Genomic DNA, 24,929 nt, shown 5'->3' with positions numbered 1-24,929 from the left:
TAGGTTTCTGAGCTGGATTAAATGTAGCCACTGCTTTCACCGAAGGTATATTTGAAAGAGTAGAAGGAAGCTAAAGATTGGGGTATCTTCTCCAAGAACCCCAGTGACTAACCCTCTTCTAAGAGTGAACATACTTTGGAGCGCCTGGGTGGCTCAGTCAGTTCAGCATCGAACTTCAGCTCAGGTCATGATCTCTTGGTTCATGAGTTCAAGCCCCATGTCAGGCTCTCTGCTGACAGCTCAGAGCCTGGAGCCTGCTTCAAATTCTGTGTCTCCCTCTCTCTCTGCCCCTTCCTTCCTCCCCGCTCACAACCTGTCTCTCTCTCTCTCTCTAAAATAAATAAACGTTAAAAAAATAATAAAAGTGAACATACTTCATTCTTTTGACCTATTTCAAGATCTATCTAAACACGATAGAAAGAAAACCCGTAATGGTTCAATCTGCAGGGTACAAACCCAGAGAGTAGAAACCCAGGTCATTTGTAAATGTGTATATTTTGTTTAAATTTAGAAATCTAGCCATGGTAATGTTTTTAGGGAATGATTTTATTTGCCAAGTGACATCCTGAGTGCTCTGTAGAGCTGAGCATGGAATTTCTTGGCTAGTCATGCTCTGAAAGGACAAGGACTGCAGAATAGGTAACCTTGCCTAGCAAGTTATTGTCAAGTCCTCCATATCTACACTAATAGGAAGGAGATAATCCCCAAAGTGTTTGCTTTTGTCTCTGGGTGGACATTTTTACATTCATTTACATTTGAACATGAACGCATCACACACTTGAGAGAGATGAAGGTGTTTTCATTGTCTCTCCTCACCAGTACCTAGAAAGTCTACCACTTTCTCAACTTCCCTGCTCCCACCTCAGTGGGGGAGACCGATGTCTGGTAGGCTGAGCTCCAGTTGAAAAGATTTGTGTGACTTAGTTCTTAAGCTCAAATTTGGGAGCAGAGACTTTGAGAAATGAAGATTGATTAAGTAAATCTTTAAGCAATCAATTATTGAGGTAGGATAAGTTCCTCAGCAAAAAAGAAGGCTGGAAGACCAGCCTCGGGTTTGTTTCCTAGGCTGTTCTAAACCCCACCGTTCTGTTGCGGGCCACCACTGGCTGTAATTTAGGCTCTTCAGTAAGTCAAAAGAGATAATGAAAAATTCACTAGTGAAGTTAAGGCCTCACTAGGTTGTTTGACTTTCAGCTTTTACTGGTGAGAACTGAAACATGTGCAGAAGACAGCAAAGCAGAGAAACACCCACAGCTAATCAGGGATATACAGAGCAGGAACAAAAGCAATTATTTACTAAGCCAACTTTTACTTATAGGAAGGAAAGAAAAGAAATACAATATTAATGAAAATACACAAAATACAAGAACCTGAGTTAATTTATCTTAATTTTTCAGTAGGCCTACCAAACTGTCAATAAGCAAGCCAAAGGGAACATTCTGTGATTTATCCTCTTTTTTGCCTACCTTGACTCTTCACGGAGAGTTAGAGAAATGTAAAATTTCCAGAAATGAAGCAAAAAGGAGGAAGAAAATGATCTGAAGAATCCTTGAATTTGCTCTACTCAAGAAGCTGGAAAGCAATGAGTAAGATAAAAGTAGCAACAAAGGAAGACTACCCCCCAAAAACACTGCATAAAAACTTTGATATGAGTCATCTTTAAGAATTCTTTCATTGCCTAGAGAGAAGGAAGTTTGCAAGGGAGGGGGAAATACCACCCAAAGTACACATTAAAGAGACAGATTTGGCTGAAATAACAACGTGTTATATGAAGGAGCACTGATATACTTCAGATCTCAGAATAGTTGCATCACAGTTCTTTTTAAATTTATTAAACCTGTATGGTATAATATTTATATACAGTAGACCAATCCCCTAAGAAAATATATATGGGAATCTTCACTAGGAGCTATAACTAGAGGTGACTGCGTCTTGCTTCTGATCTGAGTTCTGCTCCTCGTTGGTCTCTTCTCTCTAGATCACTGCCTGATTCTCACTTGTTCGGCCACTCTCCACTATTGCTTATGTTGTTCCATGTCAAACCCATGATTTTTAAGACATTTTCAGTGATGTACCAATTACAGACAATTCTCCATCTTTGTAATTGTTCAAAGTTCATAGTTTATGCCGTGATGGTTTCAGTGTTTGCATTTATTTCTGTAGGCTAGTTCTTCCACTTCTAATTTGTTACTACATAAATTCTTGCACATAATAGAACTTCAAGAAATGTCAAAATCCTTTCATTTCTTCAGATACACCTACACCATTGCCCTTAAATGCTTTCCCCTCCCTCTGTGCTGCTCTAGTGGGAAGGGATTTTATATATAGTGTTGCCTCTTGAACAAAATAGAAACTCTCTGGAAAGGACTCCACAGTTAAAAGTCCTTTATGTCATGTTTACCACAATGTTAGGTTTCTTCTTTCTTTCCTGTGCCATTAGTTTGGTTAAAATACCTTGCCATTTAACTATTTTATGGATTCCTGAGCCTGTCACAATAATTTTTATTAATTTTTTTTTTGAGAACCAACTACACTAGTGATTAGGGCAAGCCATCAACTCGGGTTTCTGACCCTGAAGTCCTCCACCAGACCACAAGTCTTGCTTGCCATGGATTTACACTATACAGTATAGGATATGCACACCATTGGAAATAGAAGATAATCCTTTATGGAAGCAGTTTCCCATATTGTTTTAACAGATTCTGGGCATTTTAATTTTATAGCCAAGATCCATCAATTTGCTGGAGCATGTGCTCCAAGGAACTCATTGCTGAGACAGGGATGTTTGTTTTAAAAGGTGATGTTAGTTTTGAGAATGGGTTGATATTTGTTTTAGTGTTTGTTTGTCTTGCTGATTACTTGTATGGCATGTTTTGATTTAATTGTGTTAAGAATTTTTTTTTTTAATCTGCCTAAGGGCAGTAGGGATGGGTTCATTGAGAGATACAAATTGGGGAAAAATAATAAATTCAGAGCCTATTTGTTTGTTACTGCCCTTTGGAAAATAGATGAAAGAATGTCCTACTTTTCTAATATCATTTATACACTAGAAATGACATCGATCTGTAGAAACAGATACTTCATACACTGGAGTTGTAATTGATGGAAGAGAGAACTACCAATAGACACAAATGTTCTACTATACTGAAAATACCGAATTCCTAAGATCTCAAATGATTTTGCAAAAAAAAAAAAATAAGATTTATCACTCAGTTACATACACATGATCCTGAGGTTTGATGCCAACCAAAGGTCACATGACCTCTGCCTTATGTGGCAGAGCTTGACTTAGATTGATTCTTTCTAAAAATTTACAAATCAAATAAATCTATATTTCTTGCAAGTTTGCATTCAAGACCTTTTATGGCACTGATTCAGAGTTTGAGTTCTTACCCGGAAATTTTGGTAAATTTTCTGTTAGCATTAGGTTGAAAAAAGACATTTTGGGAGAGGAGAGGTATATACTGTTAATTAGTTTTTACTATGTGTCTGTCACTGTGCTAGGCAGCTTACATTTATTATCCCATGCAGTCTTCATCATAGCCTTTTCCCTTTTCAATGAATTCATTATTATGTGGAATACTTGTGGATATTTTTGATCTTAAGAAAATATGTCCTTAGACTTAAAAACTTTGGAAAGACATAATCTTATTCATGCTCATTTATTATATGAACTTACAAAATTGCTGGACAATTGGAGGTATAATATATTTGTGAAAGAGTCTTGCCCCTAAGTGAGATTAATTACGTTTTTAACTTCTAACCGTGTTTTTAGTAGTGCTGGGATGTAGTTTGCTAAGCCAATGAATTCAAGCTATTTCAAAATTTATAACCCATAAGTAATGATAAAATAATTCTACCTATGACAATTAAGACAATTTTTTAATGTTTATTTTTGAGAGACAGAGCACAAGCAGGGGAGGGACAGAGAGAGAGGGAGACACAGAATCCGAAGCAGGCTCCAGGCTCTGAGCTGTCAGCACAGAGCCTGACGCGGGGCTTGAACCCACGAACTGTGAGATCATGACATGAGCGGAGGTGGACCACGTAACTGACTAAGCCACCAGGCTCCCCTACCTATGACAATTTATGTGCAGTGGTTCCCAAAGTGTGGTTCAGAGACCCCTATGGGTCTATGAGATCCTTTCAGGATATTTTCAAGGACAAAGCTGTTTTCATAATAATATTAAATGATATTCGCCTTTTCACTGTCATTCTCTCATGAGTGCACACTAAAGCTTTCCAGATGCCACATGACTTCTCCTACTGTTATTGATTTAACAACTAATAGATTTGGGGTGGTGGTGAATTCTTATTTTTAATAGAATTTTCCAAGGTAGTGGTTTGAATGTATAAATATATGTGAGCTTTTAGAAATTAACTCAATTTGTTCTCAATTATTTCCATCTTATTTTAACCAGTTATTTTTGGTTATGCCTTCTGTAGTCTCTATAACTCATTATTACTCACTAAATTGTTAATTTCAAATGCTAAAATTTTCTTTGCAACTACAATGAGCTTAATAGCTTTCCAATACTTCAGAAAACTTTTTCATAAGCTTGGTGGTGTTGTAATTAAATGTGATGTTTTGATATTGTACAGTAAAATGTGTCAACATTCGGAAGATCTGCATGATTTGGTGAAATGATATTTTCCTTTTTTTTAAGGGAAAAAATTTTTAAGTGTATTTATTTATTTTTTTGCGGGGGCAGAAAGAGAAAGAAAGAGAATCCCAAGCAGCCTCCATGCTGTCAGGGCAGAATCTGACATGGGGCTCAAACTCATAAACTGTGAGATCATGACCTGAGCTGAAATCAAGAGTCAGATGCTTAACTGACTAAGCCACCCAGGCGCCCCAGAGAAACGATACTTTCTAAATGACCAGTTTATGATGTTACACAATTCTATATGAATAAAGATCCATGGAAATGAAGGATAGGCCAGTGAATTTCAATGTAAGAGATATGAAAAAAGCTTATTCATAAGTTTCAGATTCCATATGGCCACTAACCTTTAAGTAATTACAAACTGTCAAGTTTTGATATATTATCAAATAAGAATAACCATAATTATCTGAAATGACTATTCTATTACTCTTTCCTTTTCCATGTACATCTCCATGTAAGTTTGGATTTTCTTTAGGTACTATACCAAAACAGAGTGAATGCAGAAGCAAATATGAGAATCTAGTCATCTTTTATTAAGCCAGATATCAAAAACTAAGTAAAAAATGTCCCCCTTCTTACCAAACTATTTGAGAATTGGTGCTATAATAGAAGCAAACTAATAATTATTGTTGCTAGAGATATAGAACATATTCTCCTAATCAAATGACTCAGAGACTATTTAGGAAATAGATGACACTTAAACAGAATGACAGAAGAGAGTTTAACAAAAGGACCATTTCAACAAATATGGGAAGAATTAAGGGAAACCAACAAGAAATAGTGAAGCTTATTGGGTGTACCAGAGGCCAGGTGCCATTACTATTAAGTTTGAAGGAGCAAGAAGATAGAGTATTTCCAGAACCTGGAGGGAGAATGGTAGCCGCAACTGTAGACTGATCAACAAGAACCATGAACTTTGTTGGGGAAATGTAGTCTTTGCCAATCTGCAGTCTATCATAAAGAGATCTTGGACAATAAGTACTCTGATCTCTTGCTTTCCACCTCTGATCAATTGCTGATGCCTCCCACTGTCTGAGCTCCACTGGGAGCCAAGCTGGTCCAGTCTATTGAGGTCAGGATATAGAGAAGGTAGAGAAGGATGGAAGGTGGATCTGGAGGGAGGACAAAGAATATCCAAAATAATCATTGTTGGCAGAAATAGTAGCAGGCAATATTGAATGTATATCATGGAATTATGAGATGTATTACAGATTCTTTGCCTTCAAAGAGCTTGCATACTTTTTGTATTTTGTTTGTATTAGGTCCTTTCTTTTTTTTATTAAAACTAAACTCTATACCTTATTCAGATTTCACTAGTATTTCCACTAATGTTCAAGTATTACTTTTAATAATATTTTGGATACATAAGTGAATGGGGGATGAGAGAGTATACCTTATTCAGATTTCACTAGTATTTCCACTAATGTTCAAGTATTACTTTTAATAATATTTTGGATACATAAGTGAATGGGGGATGAGAGAGTATATGAAAACAACACTGAACAGTGAGAGTGGCATTCATCAATGAGTATGGAAAGTGAGGATTAGAAAGACTCTCTCTCTCTTTCAAAATGGATATATATATATTAATCACAGACAGTGCTGAACCCAATATATTTTTTTTCCTAAATATACATAGCTATGATAAAGCTTAATTTATATATTTGGCACATAACAGATTAACAACTATATATATATATATATAACATATATACATATATATGTACAACATATATACATATGTATATGTACATATGTACATATATATATACACAAAATATATACATATATATACTATATATATCATATATATAACAACTATATATATATGACATATATGACATATATATATATGACATGTATATTATATATATTACATTTGAGAGAGAAAGAGAGAGCATAAGTGGGGGAGAGAGAGCAAGAATCTCAAGCAGACTCCACACTCAGTGTGGAGCCCAATGCAAGGCTCAATCCCATGACCCTGGGATCATGACCTGAGCCTAAATCAAGAGTCAGATATTCAACTAACTGAGCCATCCAGTGCTCCTTAATATTTTTATTTTATGTTTTTATTTTATTAAGTACTTTTATTTTGTACTTCCTATAATTGCATGTCTTTAGTCCTTATAAATTTCTCCTATACAAAAGCTGTAGATAATTTATGTATACAACTTAATAGGTTTAGAAAGGCGTATTAGTTTCTAATTTGTATTGATTTGTTAAGAACTATAAATGCTTGGAAGCCAGTTAGGGATGAGGAGAGGGACACCTGGGTGGCTTAGTCAGTTAAGCATCTGATTCTTGATTCTGGCTCAGATCATGATCTCACAGTTTGTGAGTTTATGTCCCATGTTGGGCTCTGTGCTGACAGCATGGAACCTGCTTGGATTCTCTCTCTCCCTCTCTCTGCCCCTCCTCCCTTGTGCTCTTTCTGTCTCTCTCAAAAAATAAATAAATAAGCTTTAAAAAAAGGATGAGGAGAGATGAGAAATTGGGGTCAATTTGTGTTGTTAGAAAATATTTCATGGTAAGTATGGACATGAGTAAGATTGGAACACAAAGAGAGGAGAGATCTTTCAAGGTGACAGGGGCCAATCTATGAGGTAGGAATTATGTGAATAATAAATAGACATAGGGCTGACTGTACTATGAGGGTTCAGAGGGATAGAGAGAGAAGAAATAGATATCTGTACATTAAGGCCAGCCCAAATGCTTTGAATGACAGAAGATTGTACATGATTTATCTGGCAAGAAACAGAGCCATTGGCCATGGCCAGCTTACCATGGGCTTACCAACATGGTGTGTAACAATCAGATAGGTGTACACAATAGTCCCCCCTTATCCATGCCAGATACATTCCAAGACCCCCAGTGGATGCTTGAAATCTCAGACAGTGCTGAACCCCATATATATATTTTTCCTAAATATGCATACCTATGATAAAGCTTAATTTATATATTAGGCACATAACAGATGAACAACAATAGCTAAGAATGAAATAAGACAAATATAGCACTATACTGTAATAAAAGTCATATGAATGTGGTTTCTCTCTCTCTCTCAAAATATCTTACTGTACTATATTCACCCTTATGATGATGTGCGATGATAAAAGTTCTATGTGAGACATGAAATGAGGTGAGGTGGGCTACTCTTGACCTTCTCTGACACATCGGAAGGAAGATCATCTGCCTCCAGACCACTGTTAACTGCAGTAAGTGAAACCGTAGGAAAGAGAAACCATGGGTAGGGTGGCAACTACTGTAATTACAGCAAGATGTCCTTACATGGTAGAAGGGTGGACTGTGACCACTTTTGAGTAAGGACATAGCCACTCATAGAAAGGGCAGTGAGTCCCCGATCCTGGGTTCCCTTCTCCTGGAATATGTTTCACTGTGTGTTAAGTGGATCACTGAACTTTAGGGGGTCTCTGCGAGGAGCCTGAGAAGCATCAGTGAGCTGTGTGTATTCGTGCATCTCCTTTTTTTTTTTATATACCTTTCACAGTACTTACTGGTCGGCTCGGTGGCCAATCAGAGTAAAAGCAAAGTTCATTTTAGTCTGTATTGTCCTTCCTGCTGGTGTTGAAGCTCAGAACTGACTTTGGGTCTGCCGTAGGTCAGTTAATCACCCAGGATGCTAAGTAGCGACACCTTAGAAGTGTTTTCAATCCTGGTCTCAGGGAAAGGAAATTCTTGAAAGTAAAATGCATTGACAATCTCTTATAAGTTAAAACATAAAATCTTTATTCATAGATTTGGCAAAACTAGTCTTGTTATGCAGGAGCAGTTTGCTTATTCATTTTTGACAAACAATGGACACAAGGCATTATTTATATGGGTTTCAAATAAAAATCTATTGTAAGTGATGTTGAATTTTACATGACAAAAGAAGTGAAAAGCAAGTAAGAATAGAAGGAATACAGGCTATGACTTTATTCTCAGTAGTGAAAACTTTTTTTTTTTTTAAACATAAAAACCCTGCAACAAAGCATGGTCCTTTGTAGACTTTAAAAGAAATTGATAACTCATTGTAAAGCGTTATCGATACTATAATTTCATGGAAGTTATGCTTTTAACCTGAAAACAAAAAATGTTTACTGATAAAGAACCTGCCTCCCCTTGGCCCATGAAAAGAAAATGACCAATATTTGCCAAATACCTTTATTACTTAATGCATTGCAAATAAACAGATATTGCATTTTCAAATCACTTCTTTTTTTCACCTCAGAGAAGCAAGACATTAAGATGAAAACAGTGCCATCATTTGTGTGTTTGTAACATTGTGGATTTTAATGTTAGGAGTTAATGATCTTCTAAAATCTCTGCCCTTATTTTCCCCACTGAGATAAAATATTCTTTTAAAGAGATTTTTTTTTTCTTTTGTGTTGGAGACCACCTGCTCTGTGTTCTCAGAATCTGCACCTAAGGAAAAAGCTGGCATTAACTGGGAGGGTCCTCTTCTATTCTGGGAGGGTCCTCTTCTATTCTGGGCAATACAGCAGGCCTGTAGGGAGAAGCTTGGGAATGTCGCTTTATGGTGATGAATACAACTAATGGAAATTAATCACACAACCTAAAAAAGGAAATGTAAGAGGAAGAAGCAGAAGTCAATTAGTAGCCTATGAGAATTAATGTAATGTAGATGTCTTCCTATGTATGAAACCAGTCCGTTGGAAGTAGCATGCCAGTTAAAGGCACAGACCTTAACTAAAGTGGCTACCCAGGTTGTAAGGAAAACTTTGAGGCTGATAAATAACTATCTCATGCGAGGATTCGTAAGAGACCTGACCTGTGCGAGGATGAAAGATAAGACAGGTAACGTTTGTCTCTCGCTACCAAAGAAACTGCATTTGATGATACTTTACAAACCATCTGAGGATCATAAGAAATTCTTACTGGTGTTTGAACGACACTCAGTGGGAGCTTTCTCAACAGGAATGCAGATGGTATTCTATGTTATGCAGATTTCATAAGTCTCACAGAAGTTAGACTTTACCCAAGTGTCTAGTTTGTTAGCTCCAAACATTGCGTCTCAGACCTCGTAAAGATGCTTCAAATCTTTTTTTATGGTTACAAAGACTTTTTAAAACTCGATAAACTAACAGAACTTGTTTTGAGAGCCCTCACAGGTAATTTAAAATTTCTATTTCCATGATGCATTTCTGAAGGTGGAAGCAATTGAAGAAGTGACTAGGGCAACATTCTAGATTGTAAATATTTCTCTTTCATTTGTGGCTTACTTTTCCCCAATTAGGAGAGCGAAAGGTGTTTCTGCCGCTAACTGTTAATTATGTAAGACAAAGAGTAGGTTATAAGCATATCATTTTTCTCCTTCCCAAACTTAAGAATCATGCATTTGATGTGCTAATAAGCTGTAAGAAACAGTATCAATTAGTTAAGTAAAACATGGTGGGGAAAAAAGTGTCAATGTGGAATTAGTCTGCTGATAAGTTGATGCTACTGGATATTCACTGGTTGGAAAACTGGTCTTAGCAAAGGGTGTACACTTTTAAGACTATTTTAAGTAGACATGTTTTACAGAACTTTAGATCCATTAAATTCCAAAAAGCGGGGGGCGGGTACTAATTAAGGTCATGACACTATTTTTTGGTGCCTGAAAAATATCTTCAACTAAAAAAAGTAGGAGCTGTTATGATAACAGCAAACATTCATTGAGTCATCCTTCAGTGGCAGGCACTGACCAGACTTAACTCCTTTAATCCTCAACCTTTGGGATAAGGATTATTATTATAATTCTCACAGAAGAGAAATCCTCAGCATAGGGTGTGAAGTTGCTCAACCAAAGGTAAATAGCAAGCAAGTAGCAGAGCAGAGATTTGAACTCAGGCAGGTTGGCCCTGAAGCCCACTTTCTTAGCCATGATGCTGAGATGATTAGAAGACATGTATAATGGAGAAAAAGATATTAACATAGCCCCATTGTACGGATTTGTGGAAACCCAAACTAAAAAAGGACTGGAAGAGATAAGTTCTAGACTCTTTAGATGTGTGTTAGAGTGTCATTATTAGTTGTAGACATTCTTATGGCTGGAAAGGATCGAGATGAAGAAGAAGAAAGAAAAGCAAGTAAATGATGAAGGAAGGATGCCACAGCTAAGAAGATATTGCTAAGTATGGAAACACTGCTCTTCAACTCAGCTTTTCTTTCTTTTTCTTCTTTAAGGTTTATTTATTTATTTTGAGAGAGACAGAGACAGCATTGGGGGGCGGGGGGCAGAGAGAGTGGAAGGGAGCAAGAGAGAATCCTAAGCAGGCTCTGAGCTGTGAGCACAGAGTGCAACACAGGGCTTCATCCCACAGACATGAGATCATGACCTGAGCTGAAACCAAGAATCAGACGCTTAACCACCTGAGCCACTAAGGTGCCCCTCAACTCAGTTTTTCAATTTAATTACTTCTGAGATGTTTTTCTTTTCTTTTTTTGTGGAAAAGTCTTGGAAAACAATGGAAAACGTAAGTTAGATTAAGTTTGCTTGAGTGATATTGACTCAATAGCCCTCTTCTCTTCCATAAGATATAAACTTATGGATTGATTCTACAAACTTAAGGATTGATTCTACATACATTCATGTACTTAATTGAATAATAAGAATATATTATAACTGGACAGATCAACTTGGATATTCAGTGTTTAAGAATAAAAGTAGACAGCTTGCTGCTTGTCTAAATATGCCTTGTTATCAAAGGTAACTCTGAAGGTTAACTTCAGATAATCTTGATTGACAGTGATACAACCCTTTAGTTTCTCACAGGGGCTATAAGTAATTATAATAATTGCATAAATTGTTATTAATTGTAACAATAATAGCTACTACTTACGGAGTATATGCCAGTCTTAGGCTCTATGCCAGGTGATTTACATAAGTGGTCATGTACAACTTACAATCACCCCATGCGTTAGGTGTATTCAAATCATTTTAGAGATGAGGAAACTGAGACTCAATGAAAGAAACTAGCATCCATAGCTGCATGCATCCAGCATGCATCATTTGCTTTCCATCTACTTGAGCAATGCAGTTGAATTTATTGTGCTTAGATATTTCAGAGGCCTATAATGAAGTCATTATAGTGATACATAGTTTTTAAATTTCAAAGCAGGATTTGCTGAGATAAAGTAGAGTAAAATGAATTATAATTATTCAAAAAGAATTACTCAGGGTAAGCAGTGACGATCTGGTAAAATTACATTTTCCACCAAAGAGCTATATTAGATTAACTTTACCTTCATAATGGTCTAATTACTGGTACATACATATTATTCTGTTTTTCTTTTTTCTTTTTTACCTCTAGTTTTAGCTATAGATGGGAAAAGAGGGACTCTATCTGTTGGTTGAGGTACTTGAGCTCAAAAATAAATTTCTGGACAAATATAGCAGTCCCTTAGAGGGGAAATGGGCAATGATAGGATGTTCAAAAAATTAATGTCCTTTATTAATAAAAACTCTTCCCTAAGTGAGTGTACTCTTCAATGCTAGACACAAAGGAAACTGCTTTTAATATGGCAGCACTGAAGCACAGACACACATCCTATTTTTCTTACTTTTTTGACTCTGTCAGCAGGTGACGTGACGCACTGTAAAGGGCTGATGTTTTTCTTGTGGGTGGAGACCCAGCCAGCTGTGATCGGAGTGGTGGGTGGGGAGCCTCATGCTTGGCCTTCTGTGAATGTTGATAACTTAACACTGACAAATGATCGCATTGTCATTAATCGGGGGGTTTGATATGAGGACCTGCATATTCATCATGTAGACACTAGTTTTAAACTCAAAACGTTCCTAAATAATCATATATATCAGGTTTAGAGGAGGGGCAGAAATGACATGGATATATGAACAGTAAATTTAAATTACCCTTCTAACTTGAAAATCATTTCATTGATTTGGAAACAAGACCAAAAACTCCATCCAGTTATTCATGCGCTGAAGTTAAATAATGAGAATGGGAATATAGAGGTACCTCCAGCCCTGATGCCCACGTCTGGCTCTGTGGTATCTGTCATTCACATTCATACTTTTTTAAAAAGAAAATTATCGCTTTTTCAATTCCCTTTACTACTTATTAGACATAAAAGAGATATAAGCTTGTATTATATATGTGGTGATGGGCTTTATGGAAGCACTAAATCAACTAATTAAATCAGCACTTTTAGTGTTGCCCAAATATAGTTGCTGGCTTCAGGGTATTCTCATAACATAAACAATTGGTGCAGGGTAATGTTAAAAGCATGAAATAGACTCCTTGTGTTTGTGTCCTGAAACTACCATTTGCTGAGCAGGTCTCCTCATCTTTCAATAACAGCAGCTACCTCATAGGGATTCATGAGGTTTAAACAAGTTAATACACGTAAACACCCCTGCCTGACACGTTATAAGGGTTTAGTAAAGATAGCTTGTTTTATTTCTACATACATCTTTCATAATGGCAATTATTCTTTGGGAATTCCTTTGGAGTACGTAAGTAGGATGATGTCTTGTTCATGTTTGCTTCCCTAATACTTCATGCCCAACCAAATAAGGTCTGCAGTTACGTACATATCCATATCTACTTTTGCATCTCTCTCTCTCTCTCTCTCTCTCTTTCTCTTTCATCATCATCATCATCATCCTGAGTCTTCTATTTGCTGAAATGCCAAATAGAGTCCTGTATATTCTGTTTGTAAGGTTCTTACTAAAGGTATTTTAATAGCATGAAAAGTCCCCAAACTTTTTGTTAGTTATGAGGAGCTATACTGCTTCTCATTTGAAGCCCGGTGGATGGTTGGTATTTGGGGTGGCAAGGTGTGTTATGAATTTATTCAGTCAGGACACATTTATTGAGCCCTGACTATGTGCTAGGCACAGTTCTAGTGTTTTAGGGATGTGCAGGTGAACAAGACACATGATGTCTCTCTTCTTGTAGAGACTGAGGGTGGGAAAGGGCAGTCAATAGCTTTTAAAAATGAACAAATAAGAAAATGCCACATAGTGATAATTCTCTGCTATTGAGAATGAAAGAATGTCTTAAGATACATGGTGATTGAGCGGCCATTTATGTCAGATGGTCGGAGAGAGCTTTTCTGAGCCTTTTTGAGTGACACTTGAGCTGAGCTTTAAATTAAAGGAAAGACCCAGGAAAGTGAAAATAGAGGGCAAGGCATTTCCAGAAAAGGAAGTGGCTTGTACAAAGACTGAACAGGAAGGCATTTAGACTTTTTAACCAGTCAGAGAGGACTGGGAGCAAAGGGGAGACTGGATAAGGGAGGAGTAAAAGATGAATGCAGAGACTTTTTAAACCATCATAAGGAGTTTTGATTTTATTCTAAACACGGTGGAAGCCATTGGGGAATTCTAATAAAGCAGAGATGTTTAAGCACATCACCCTATGCGGAAAGTAGACCATGGAGACCAAGAGTGTTAGACTTCTTTGGTTAAGCAGTAAGCAGTTTTGGCAAAAGGGGTCTGCCGATGAATGGAGACCTAAGAAGGGTTGAAGATCCAACCCACGGGAAGGCCAGAGATGCCACTGGCACAACTGATAATTGCATGCTATCAGGAACTCGCTCCATCTTTTTATCTTATATCTCTTGTATAAAAACCTTATATTTTTCTTAATCCAGATGGAACTTTTTTTTTTCTTTTTTGAGGCCCCATGGCTACAGACAACTCCTAACTTTTATATCTTCATGGCTTCTACTACCAGAATGGATGAAATCTATCTCCCTGTAGTAGATTAAAATATCTTAGGGGAGAACTCAAACTGGCTACTCTTGAGCTAAATTGTAGTCAGGGAATGAGCTCATGAGTCTCACCATGTAGATGTGAGGGACAAACGGTGGGGGTGGGGCACCAGTGCAGATCCAAGGGGAAGTAGAAGGGAGGGACTAGACAGGCAGTCCCATATTGTCACTACCCAAAAGAGAAAGTATCTTTAGGAGAGGAGGAGAGGGAAAGGTGAATACTAAATATTATTAGAGTACTGACTTCTAGGTGCTGGGGATACAGAAGCAAACAAAACAGATTAAAATCCCTGTGCCCATGAAGGTTCCATTCTAGATTCAGTGTTTAAAGAATGCTATTTAGGCGGGTGGGGTGGGAGGTAGCACCTGGGTGGCTCAGTCGGTTGAGTATCCGATTTTGGCTCAGGTCTTGCTCTGTGAGTTCGAGCGCTGTGTCGGGCTCTGTGCTGACAGCTCAGAGCCTGGAGCCTGCTTCAGATTCTGTGTCTCCCTCTCTCTCTCTCTGCCCCTCCCCCACTCATGCTTTGTCTCTCTCTGTCTGTCAAAAATAAATAAACGTTAAAAAAATTAAAAAAAAAAAAAGAATGCTATTTATGGTACCACTAAACAATGCTCAGTGCCACTGTAGCAGCTGGGAACACACCAAGGAAGCAAAACAGAGACAAACTTTCTGCCTTGATTGAGCTTAGCACCCACTGTGAAATATAAAAGGACAGAGAAGGGTGTTCCTGCTATATAGTGTTCAGGGATGAAAATGAAGAGGGAGGAAATTGTAGAAGTTGATTTCTCGCTCTGCCATTTATTCCCAGGCCTTCATCACCACGTAAATAATGAGGAGGAGGAAGCTTCCCTGGGCAGAAGCTGCCAGGGTTATGGCCCCTTCCCTGTGCCTTGCTGCCAGCCTCTCTTTTGTAGGTCTTATATTCCAAATGCCATGAGGGAGGAAGCCACTGTGCCATAGTCAGCCTGTTGCGAATCTCCTCTCTTAGTGTAAGCATTGCATTTGTAAAACAACACATTCTCGGTTTAATGCACTGGGTTGTTCACTGCCACATCTGTCAATCACTTTCAGTCACTTGCCAATCAGGTAACGGAGCCAGAAGCCAAGAATCTGCCCAGGGCAGAAAAAGACCTAATGGGTTTGTCTGTCAAATGCATCTTAATCCTCTGTTCTAGTGAAATGTTTTGAGTCAACTAATAACCACAGAATGAATGACTCAACTTTTTTTTTTTTTCTTTTGGAAAAGAAGGAAAGAAACTATTAGAGATAGAAACACAGTCTGATAGAATAAATGACAGGTAATTCGATTGACAGAGCTTTATATTCTAGCTATATTTATTGAACTAATTGAAAGATTAGACAATTGGGCCTAAGGCTGTATTTATTGTGGTCAAGAAAATGGGGTGTTAGTGCTCTACCCTTATGCTGGCTATACTTGAATGGAAACCAGAATGATAGACTAAGATTTTAAATGTCATTTTTTTTTGTCTGGGCAAAAATAGAGAAATAAATGTTAATGAGGTCAAATTTGGATTTGAGCTCAGTTTTGTCCAATGCCTTCACCCCATTCCAATGCTATTGATCTTGGTAGCATTTATCAATGTATTACCCCCAGCTCCAAGTTTACCCATTATTGACTGATTTGTAAAAATAGAGATGGGCCCTTCAAATAAATTCTCCTTTTTTCCTGATTGTACCATGTTAAACTACATCCATAAAGGGCACTGAAAAGACACTGCAGGAGGAAGGGGTTTTCCTTCCTGGTTCCCTTGTACTTCTCTTATCAGGCTTCTAAAGCACAGGGGTCTTATCTAGTGCCCAGTTTCTATACCCAGAGCCACTTTTATGGGCATGTAATCTGTGCGGTCATCTAAGGTCCTTGCTTCGTTCATTAGTGGTCTGCTGCCACCATCTTGAAATTCTTTTTTTTTTTTTTTTTTTTTTTTTTAAATTTTTTTTTTTTCAATGTTTTTTATTTATTTTTGGGACAGAGAGAGACAGAGCATGAACGGGGGAGGGGCAGAGAGAGAGGGAGACACAGAATCGGAAACAGGCTCCAGGCTCTGAGCCATCAGCCCAGAGCCTGACGCGGGGCTCGAACTCACGGACCGCGAGATCGTGACCTGGCTGAAGTCGGACGCTTAACCGACTGCGCCACCCAGGCGCCCCCATCTTGAAATTCTTAATGGGCATGAAGCCTCACGTGTTCAGGTTGAACCAGGCCCTACAAATGATGGAGCCAGTCCTGCCTGCATCTCAGGGTTACTTCCCCAGTGCCAGGCTCCTGCAGCATGGGCAGTTCTCCAGCACCCAGGTATGATGGGGCCCTGTGGTCAGCAGCACCCACTGTCCAGCAACTTCTTCCAGTACCTGCAGAGGCAGTTTGATAGCAGACTCCTCCCTGTGGATGGCTTTCCCCAGCACTCCAGAGTTGAAGCATCTCCTGGCCCCATTCTTTCATGACCTTAGTCTGGCCTGAGTGTATTAAGTCCTCTGTCAGCCTTGGGCTTGACAAACCAGGAGGCAGAACTGTTCCTGGGCAGCACCCCTCCTGCTTTGAAGCAAGGGGCCCCGAGGGCTGCCATGGACATGGGGCAGTCCTGGAAAGGGGAGCAGCACAGTAAATGGGAGAACAAGGGAAGGAAGAAGAGAGAATGCTCTAGGGATTGGGAGTGGTCAGGAATTGGTAGTAGGAAAGGCTGGGGAAGCCATCCAGGCTGCAGGAAAGCATGCTGGACAGCACTTGTGATGATGTCAGCTGCTGCTAGGGCTTTGATATCCTAACTGTAAAGGACAGAACAGACCCATGTGTCTGTCTTAGGGACACATTCACACACAGACCCCGGAATAGACTCTTCTTCTTTGTTCTGTCCTTCTCTCTGTCTTTCTTTTCTTCCTTTATGCCAGGGGCAACCCCTTTCTGCTTTGTTCCCCCTTCAGGGATAAATAACAGCATCAGATAAGACCTCCAGACACTCAAATGAACTGAAATAAAATGCTGATTACTTGGGAACTAATCACTTCCTATGATTTTTGTAATCAGCTGAGTTTGATGGCCCTAGGTTTTCACGTTTATTCATTTTTGAGAGACAGAGAGAGACAGAGCATGAGCAGGAAAGGGGCAGAGGGAGGAAGACACAGAATCTGAAGCAGGCTCCCAGCTCAGAGCTGTCAGCACAGAGCCTGACGTGGGGCTTGAACTCATGAACTGAGAGATCATGACCTGAGCCGAAGTCGGACGCTCAACCGACTGAGCCACCCAGGGCCCCCCCCACTTTTTTTTAAATTTTTTAAAAATGTTTATTCATTTTTGAGAGACAGAGAGAGACAGAGTATGAGCGGGGAAGGGGCAGAGAGAAGGAGACCTAGGTTTTCAAAATAGAGACAAATCTCAATCCTTTTGGCTAGTTCCTTCTATAAGAACGTGGTGAGAGATAGTTTCACACGCACGGGAAACTTCTCAGAAGCTTTAGTGTCTCAGGCAACCTAATTATGCCTCAGAACAGATAACCAGCTTCCTATCCTATCATTTTCTGTGAAAACTTGCTTTTCCTTGTATTTTGTTGTCTTCAATGGCAGTGTATATTACAGAGTTTCTGGAATTTAATGTTTGCAACATGAACAAAGCTTTATGCTAAATACATTTAAAATTGCATAAATGTTGGAAGTAGGTTTCTATATTTAAATTGATTTTTATGTTTTCTTCGAAAAGTGGCAGAGGTAAAGACAATTTAACAAAGAAATTAAATGGTGAGAAAAAAGTTTTTAAAAATAGGAACAAAATTGAACACATAAAATATATTAAATCATGGGCTAGAAGTATTACGTAAACAATTTCACATTTATTGTTTGGGATTCTACTTTTGGAATGCTTTTTAAACTCTTCAAAAATAATGTTAAATTTGATAAATTCTGTATTTGAGACCATTTTCCCAACTCTGTGATTGATATTTGTAATTGTACTATACCTGTCTGTCTTCAATCCTGGAATAATCCCAAGCACCATCTGGTGGGCACAGGTAAAGATCTACTTATCTTGTGGTCACTCAAGACAAACCTCATGAGTAAGTTCCCTTGCTTATTAAACATGTGACCTATCAATCTGGAGTAGTGGTCTGCCTCCTTCAGACCACTGGAGGCTGGTTTTAGAATCCCCCCAGAAGGTCTCAAGATTGCAAGCTAACATCCAATCACCCAAGGAGCATTTTAATCAACACATACTATGAATTAAGTAGAACACTACTTCTTGTGGGTTAAGTGGAAACCTCCCTCCAATGCTCTCTTAGGCCAATGGAAGAATAGGAATAGACAAACTCCCTTGTCCCTGATTTTGCTGCAAGTTTGACCTATGATGTTTCTATTTAATTTTGAAATTTTAGAAATTATTGTGCACTAATCCGGTTCAATAAATAAGCACACTGCTTTGTCAATTTATGAGAAGTCCTCACCAGGTCTGTGATGTCATTACTGAAGTATATTGAAGAACATGAAAGGGTAATGCCACATGTCATGTACATGTCAAAGGATTGCGTAGATTTGGCTAGCACAACTGCAAGAGTTTAGCTTTTTCTCATCTGTTCTTCCAAAATCAGCACAGCTTTTGATATACTTATGAGAATAACTGAAACTTTGAAACTCTAGCTTTTATTTAAAGAAATCAGATCTAACCAGGATTAGTAAGCGGTGCCCAGATTAGCTTTATTAGTAATAAATGGTGAGTCAGAAAGGAGAAGCACCATCAGGAGAACCAGCAGCTGTGCCCAACATGTGCCGGTTTTCCCCATTTTTATCTTTTACTTGTATTGTTTTTGTAAAATAAAGAGGCGAGAAAGAAGGAAAAGACAGATGAAGTAGAGCAAAAACATTGAGGAAGGAGAATGGTTGCAGAAGGAGGAAATATTCCATAAAACAAAGAACAGAGAGGTTTATTTAGGATAAGAAAGAAAATGAGACAGGAGGTCAGGAAGGAAATAAAATCAGAACAGGGACAAATGAACTGTCCTTTCCTTCACATGCATGGAATATTCTATATACAACATCCCCTTTAACTTGCTAGTCACCGTCATATATATTCAAGAGAAAGCACACCACAAAGACATCCTACTTTTCAATACAAGCAGGAGGATAGCTCCTAAATAAACTCATCTCTCATTCTCCCTGTTCCCGCAAGTCTTAAATGGATTCATTCTCCTAGGAATAGAAATTATGGAATCTAAGTGTAAGACAATAATCTGGAAAAAGAGAAAGGAGAGAAAGGGCAAAATTTTCTTTTGTTTGCAAATCTAGTGTATTAATTGCATTCCTGGGAGACTTTCTGGACAGAGCCTCTGGTAAACAAATTAGATATAAACCGAAGGCGAGGGCATCAAGGTCACCGTGGTGAGGGAACATCAAGTGACAGGCACTGGGACCCCCGATGCATGGCTTGCAGAGCAGATGTTCGCAAGGATGCAGTGATTATTGAACTGGTAATAAAAAAGCATCAGCTTACAGGCAGCCACGATGGATGCTGGTAATTATAAAGCATCCCCTGGGAGGAAAGTGACACAAGTCAGCCACAACTCTGCAATCACCGGGGCATAATTAAAGCTCCAGTAACAGTTGTTAATAGGGTGCAAATAAAACAGGGGGAAAATTTGAACACAACCTTTCTTTTTCTTTCTTTCTTTCTTTCTTTCTTTCTTTCTTTCTTTCTTTCTTTCTTTCGAGACGGCAAAGGGCAATGTAATTGCAGGGATAGCAGATTTTATAATTTTGCTCTAAATCATAAAGCGAAGGGTTGGGGCTATTAGGTGGTCATAGATATTTAAAGTATGGAAACCCAGATACACCTACATATACATACATACATATATATATATTATATATATATTTACACACACCAAAGGGAAAAATTGTGTTTGCTCTTTGAATATGTAGTATGTGGGGGAGAACAGATTTTTAAACAGAATGTTTATATTCTAATTTTCAAAATGGTAGAAATACAAATATGTAAAGAAAACGGAATACATGTAAATATTTGGCCATTTCATCCTTTCCGGAAGATCTGTAGTGGTATAATGTGCCAAGCTATATGATACTGTTGGTTAAAATGGTTTAGATATTGTTAAATAAAGTCAGCAAATCACTTATAGTGTTGAAAGTGTCACTTTTTCACAGAATGCTGCCAGCCACTCCCTAACCTAAAACATTAAGCAAAACAGGGCTCATTTTCCATGGGCTAAATCACTGAAGCTATTTGCCAGTACAGCTCCTAAGAAAAATCATCTACACCCATTGCAACCCAGTTGCTTGGGTGATTGGGCAACTAACTATGCAGCAGGGTATGCATTACCAATTAAGCCTATGTGTACATCTATTTTAAGAGGCACATGGGTAGTGCGACGAGAAGGCAAGGAATGCTCTTGAGCTCCTATATAGCCAGTTTTCCATTCATGGATATTTAAAAGATTGAGTTTAAAGGGCTAACAAACGTAGAAAACAAAGTCTATGTCCTTGCACTAAACTTTGCGTGTGAAGTACGTGGATACCTGTATGTGCTATGTTTCAATAAATCGTAGGAAATAAAGGGAAGAGAATGGCAATTTTCAGTAGACTTTCTAGGTTTTAATATGATTACAATTAACTACCAGAAAGCTTTCTCTTGCTTCCTTTTGGTATTTGGAGAGCTGGCCAATTAAAACATAACTACACACTGATGTATTTGGTATGGAATGCATGAAGAATAAATTATATTTCCAATATGAACATAGATTCCTAAGGCTGGAAAGGACCCTAGAGTCTATAACCAGAATTACTCTTGAATATCTACTGTTTGCAAGGCACTGGTAAACATGAAATGTACTAAGACAGTGCCTGCCCCAATAAAAGGCTCGACATAGACATGGGAAAAGTTAACAAATGATAAAATGGGGAAGTCTTTGGCTTCTTTTGGGCCCTCAGTTTGCAGAAAAATAATAAAAGCTTCCCGAGAAATGTCCCTTATTCCAAAAAAGATTCAGAGACACAAGATATACTACCCCAGGAATAAGATAGAAACAAATGTGGATATTTTGACTTTGGTGAGGAATAGGGCTTCTTTTAATTGAGAATTATGACCTAAAGGAGTATAAAAGGTAAAACTATTGAGCCCCTCCGGAAAGGAGTAGAACAAAGAGGAGTAGGGAAGAGAGAAAAAGGATATCCTATCTTCACCTAAGGGAGAGAACAGGAAAGAGTGTTCTGCAGGTGGCTCAGGATTCTATAAGGAAAAGAGGGGTTATAATCGAATAAGTGGGGAATGCTGTTTATTGCATTTCCCTCTTGGAGATTCACAATCACATTAGCCTATTAAATGCTCTGATAAAATCCAGCAGGGGGCTATATATCAAACTGGTGAAATGTGCAGCTTGGCTTTGGAGCTAAATGATCTTAGTTTGAACTTCAGCCCTGCCAAAAGCCAGGCAAGTTACTTACCCTATCAAAGTAATAATCAAGACAGCCCTACCCTTGGTTTCTTCAATTACCAAATAGGAAAGATTATAGTATCTAACCTCTGGGTTGTTGTGAAGATTAACACATTCCATATAAAGTATTTAACAAGTTTCCAAGTGTGTAAGGAATGCTTGTAGTATCTTAGATTTTATTAGAATTAATTTTATATTGCATAATAAATAAGTCAACCTGTTTAACTTTACTTGGTATTGTCTAGCCTTTGACTATGGAACTATTTTTTAAAGAACACATATAAAAAGCTGAAGATATGCTACTAGTTTTTGTTTTTGTTTTGTTTTGTTTTGTTTTTGATAAACAGATTTTAAGCATTGGTGCTGTGAGTGAATCACATGGTCCAAAGGAGATACTTATGATTGACTTCTTCCTCTACCCTGAAGTTATTCAGGGTTGCTATAGGGAATGGAGCTCAGGGTAGGAAGAACAGTGGCTTTGGGGCATCAGAAGGATGAGTAGAAGGCAAGTGAAGGAAGGCTTTAATAAGGAAGGAGAAGACCTTTTAATCTATTTCTGCTTTTGTAATTGCTGGGCAGTAGTCAAACAACAATTATCTTACGTTTCATTTGTAAAGTTACCACTGTCTGTCTATGTCTATCTCTTAAAACTTAATCATGACATTGTCTTGATTGTCTATTACTTACCTTTTGTATTCTTAATAACTTCCCCAAGGCTTCAGATAAGGCCTTCAAACCCATTCCTTAGATGGAGAAGTAAAAGATTATTCTCCCGGTTTCCTTCTATCTGGTCTTGTGCTTCAGGAGTCTCCAATTCTACTCTTATTTCATTGTTTTCTTTTCATTTCTCTTTTCTCTTTTGCCCAAAGTATGGAATTGCAGAAGGATGAAAAATGTGAACAGAGTTAATTGGGGTGAAGGAACAGGGTAGATGAGGAGGTTTGTCAAGATACGTGCAATACCATCAAGGTCTTTCATTTTCCCTGATCCCAAAACAAATTAAAATACAAAGGGTCTAATATAACTTCTTCTAAAACTTTCTAAGAGGATCATAGAATCTAGGAACAAATCAGAATGAATGTCTTAACATGTAAAAGAAAATTTCCTTGGAAGAATATTGTCATTTTTAGTATATCAGATATAAATCCAGGGATTTTTGTCCCTTTTAAATTACTTATTTATTTATTTTAAAGTTTATTTATTTATTTTGGGTGAGGAGAGGCAGAGAGAGAAGGAGAGAGAGAATCCTTAGCCGGCTCTTTGCTGTTAGCACAGAGCCTGATGTTGGGCTCAATCTCACAACCTGTGAGGTCATGCCATGACCTGAGCTGAAATCAAAAGTTGGACACTTAACCGTCAGAGCCACCCAAGCGCTCCTGTCCTTTTTTTAAAAAGTAAGTTTTCCAACCGGGGCGCCTGGGTGGCTCAGTCGGTTGAGTGCCGACTTCGGCTCAGGTCACAATCTCGCAGTCCATGAGTTCGAGCCCCACATCGGGCCCCTATGCTGACAGCTCAGAGCCCGGAGCCTGTTTCAGATTCTGTGTCTCCCTCTCTCTGACCCTCCCCCATTCATGCTCTGTCTCTCTCTGTCTCAAAAATAAATAAACGTTAAAAAAAAAAGTAAAAAAAAAAAGTAAAAAAAAAAGTAAGTTTTCCAAGGACATTATGAAATGTTTGTTAACAGTAGTTTTCAACTATTATACAAATTGTACTTAACAATATCTGTTTTGGATTTAAAATAGTCCTAGGATAAAATATATTAATTTTAGGGAAGGCTTTGGCTAAATTATAATATTTATAGCTTATCCCAAATAATGGACAATTCTATAAATTTCTTTTGTTTCCACAGTAGCTCAATACAGAGCAGACTATTTTGACATCAGAGAGACAAGACCTAGACACATCAGAAGAGAAAATACAAATCAGATCATTTTCAATTTTTTAAAGTGGTTCAAGCAGTGGTCTTAAGGGCTTTATTTTTTTTTCTCTTATTGCCTACAATTTCAACCCCTCAACATGCTTAGGATACTTGCCAAGAACTTTAGCCAAATTTGTTTTAGATTTCTGATAGGACGTCTTTAAAGCAGATTTATTTTTAATTCTTCCTCTAGGGGATTTGTACTCTATTAAAAAAAAATTGTAAGTACCCTCTGGGATATTACTAATCTTTAGGTTAATAATATGAGAAAAAAGAGCTTGTCCTTGAACAAAGCTAAAGGAAAACTAATAACCATTCTGTTCAATGAAACTTTAAATAGAATATTTTAACTAATGGGTAATAAATGTTCATTCATTAATTTTGGTCAACAAAATTAATGGTTATGTTTTATATTTTAGTGACTACAGAAAATATGGAGGATGCAATGATGATTAAGACAGTTGCAACCTCAAGAAGCTTCTAGTCTACTGGCATGTTAAGAAAACCCAATACTGGGGCATCTGGGTGGCTCAGTAGGTTGAATGTCTTTCGGCTCAGGTCATGATCTTGCAGTTCTCAAGTTGGAGCCCCATATTGGGCTTGCTGCTGTCAGCTCAGAGCCCACTTTGGATCCTCTGCCCCCGTCTCTCTGCTTCTGCCCCTGCTTGCACTCTATCTCTCTCAAAAATAAATAAACATTAAAAAAAAAAGAAAAAGAAAACCCAATATGGTGCCTTTTGTGCTATTGCTATGTGTGCTGTGAAGCAGGCAGAGTAGGGAGGGTTTGATAGAAAAGCTTACTATTTAAATCAAATCTTAAAGAATAAAGTGGAAATAGGAATGGGTTATGTACGGAAGTGATAAAGGTTGATTACTCCCCAGCTCCTTCCTTGGCTCTTTTCCTGTTTCTCGAAACTCTCAGTTTCTAAGACATCTCTTCAAATTACATCATGGTGAATTCCATGTATGTTCATGTGATTACATTTATTTCTTTAGCTCTGACCTTTCTGCTAAATTCTACATTCATATCTAACTGCTTATCTAATATTGAACCTGGATATTTAATATCACATGTTACATGTTTAAAATAGAACTGCTTTAAACCACCTGCTCAGCAATTTGTTCTTCCTCTGGTGTTTCTTGTCACATGAAATGACACC

This window comes from Neofelis nebulosa, chromosome 7 (genome assembly GCF_028018385.1).
Source record: "Neofelis nebulosa isolate mNeoNeb1 chromosome 7, mNeoNeb1.pri, whole genome shotgun sequence".
NCBI classification, from domain to species: domain Eukaryota; kingdom Metazoa; phylum Chordata; class Mammalia; order Carnivora; family Felidae; genus Neofelis; species Neofelis nebulosa.
The sequence above is the reverse complement of the archived record's forward strand: the minus strand, read 5'-3'. Positions refer to the sequence as shown.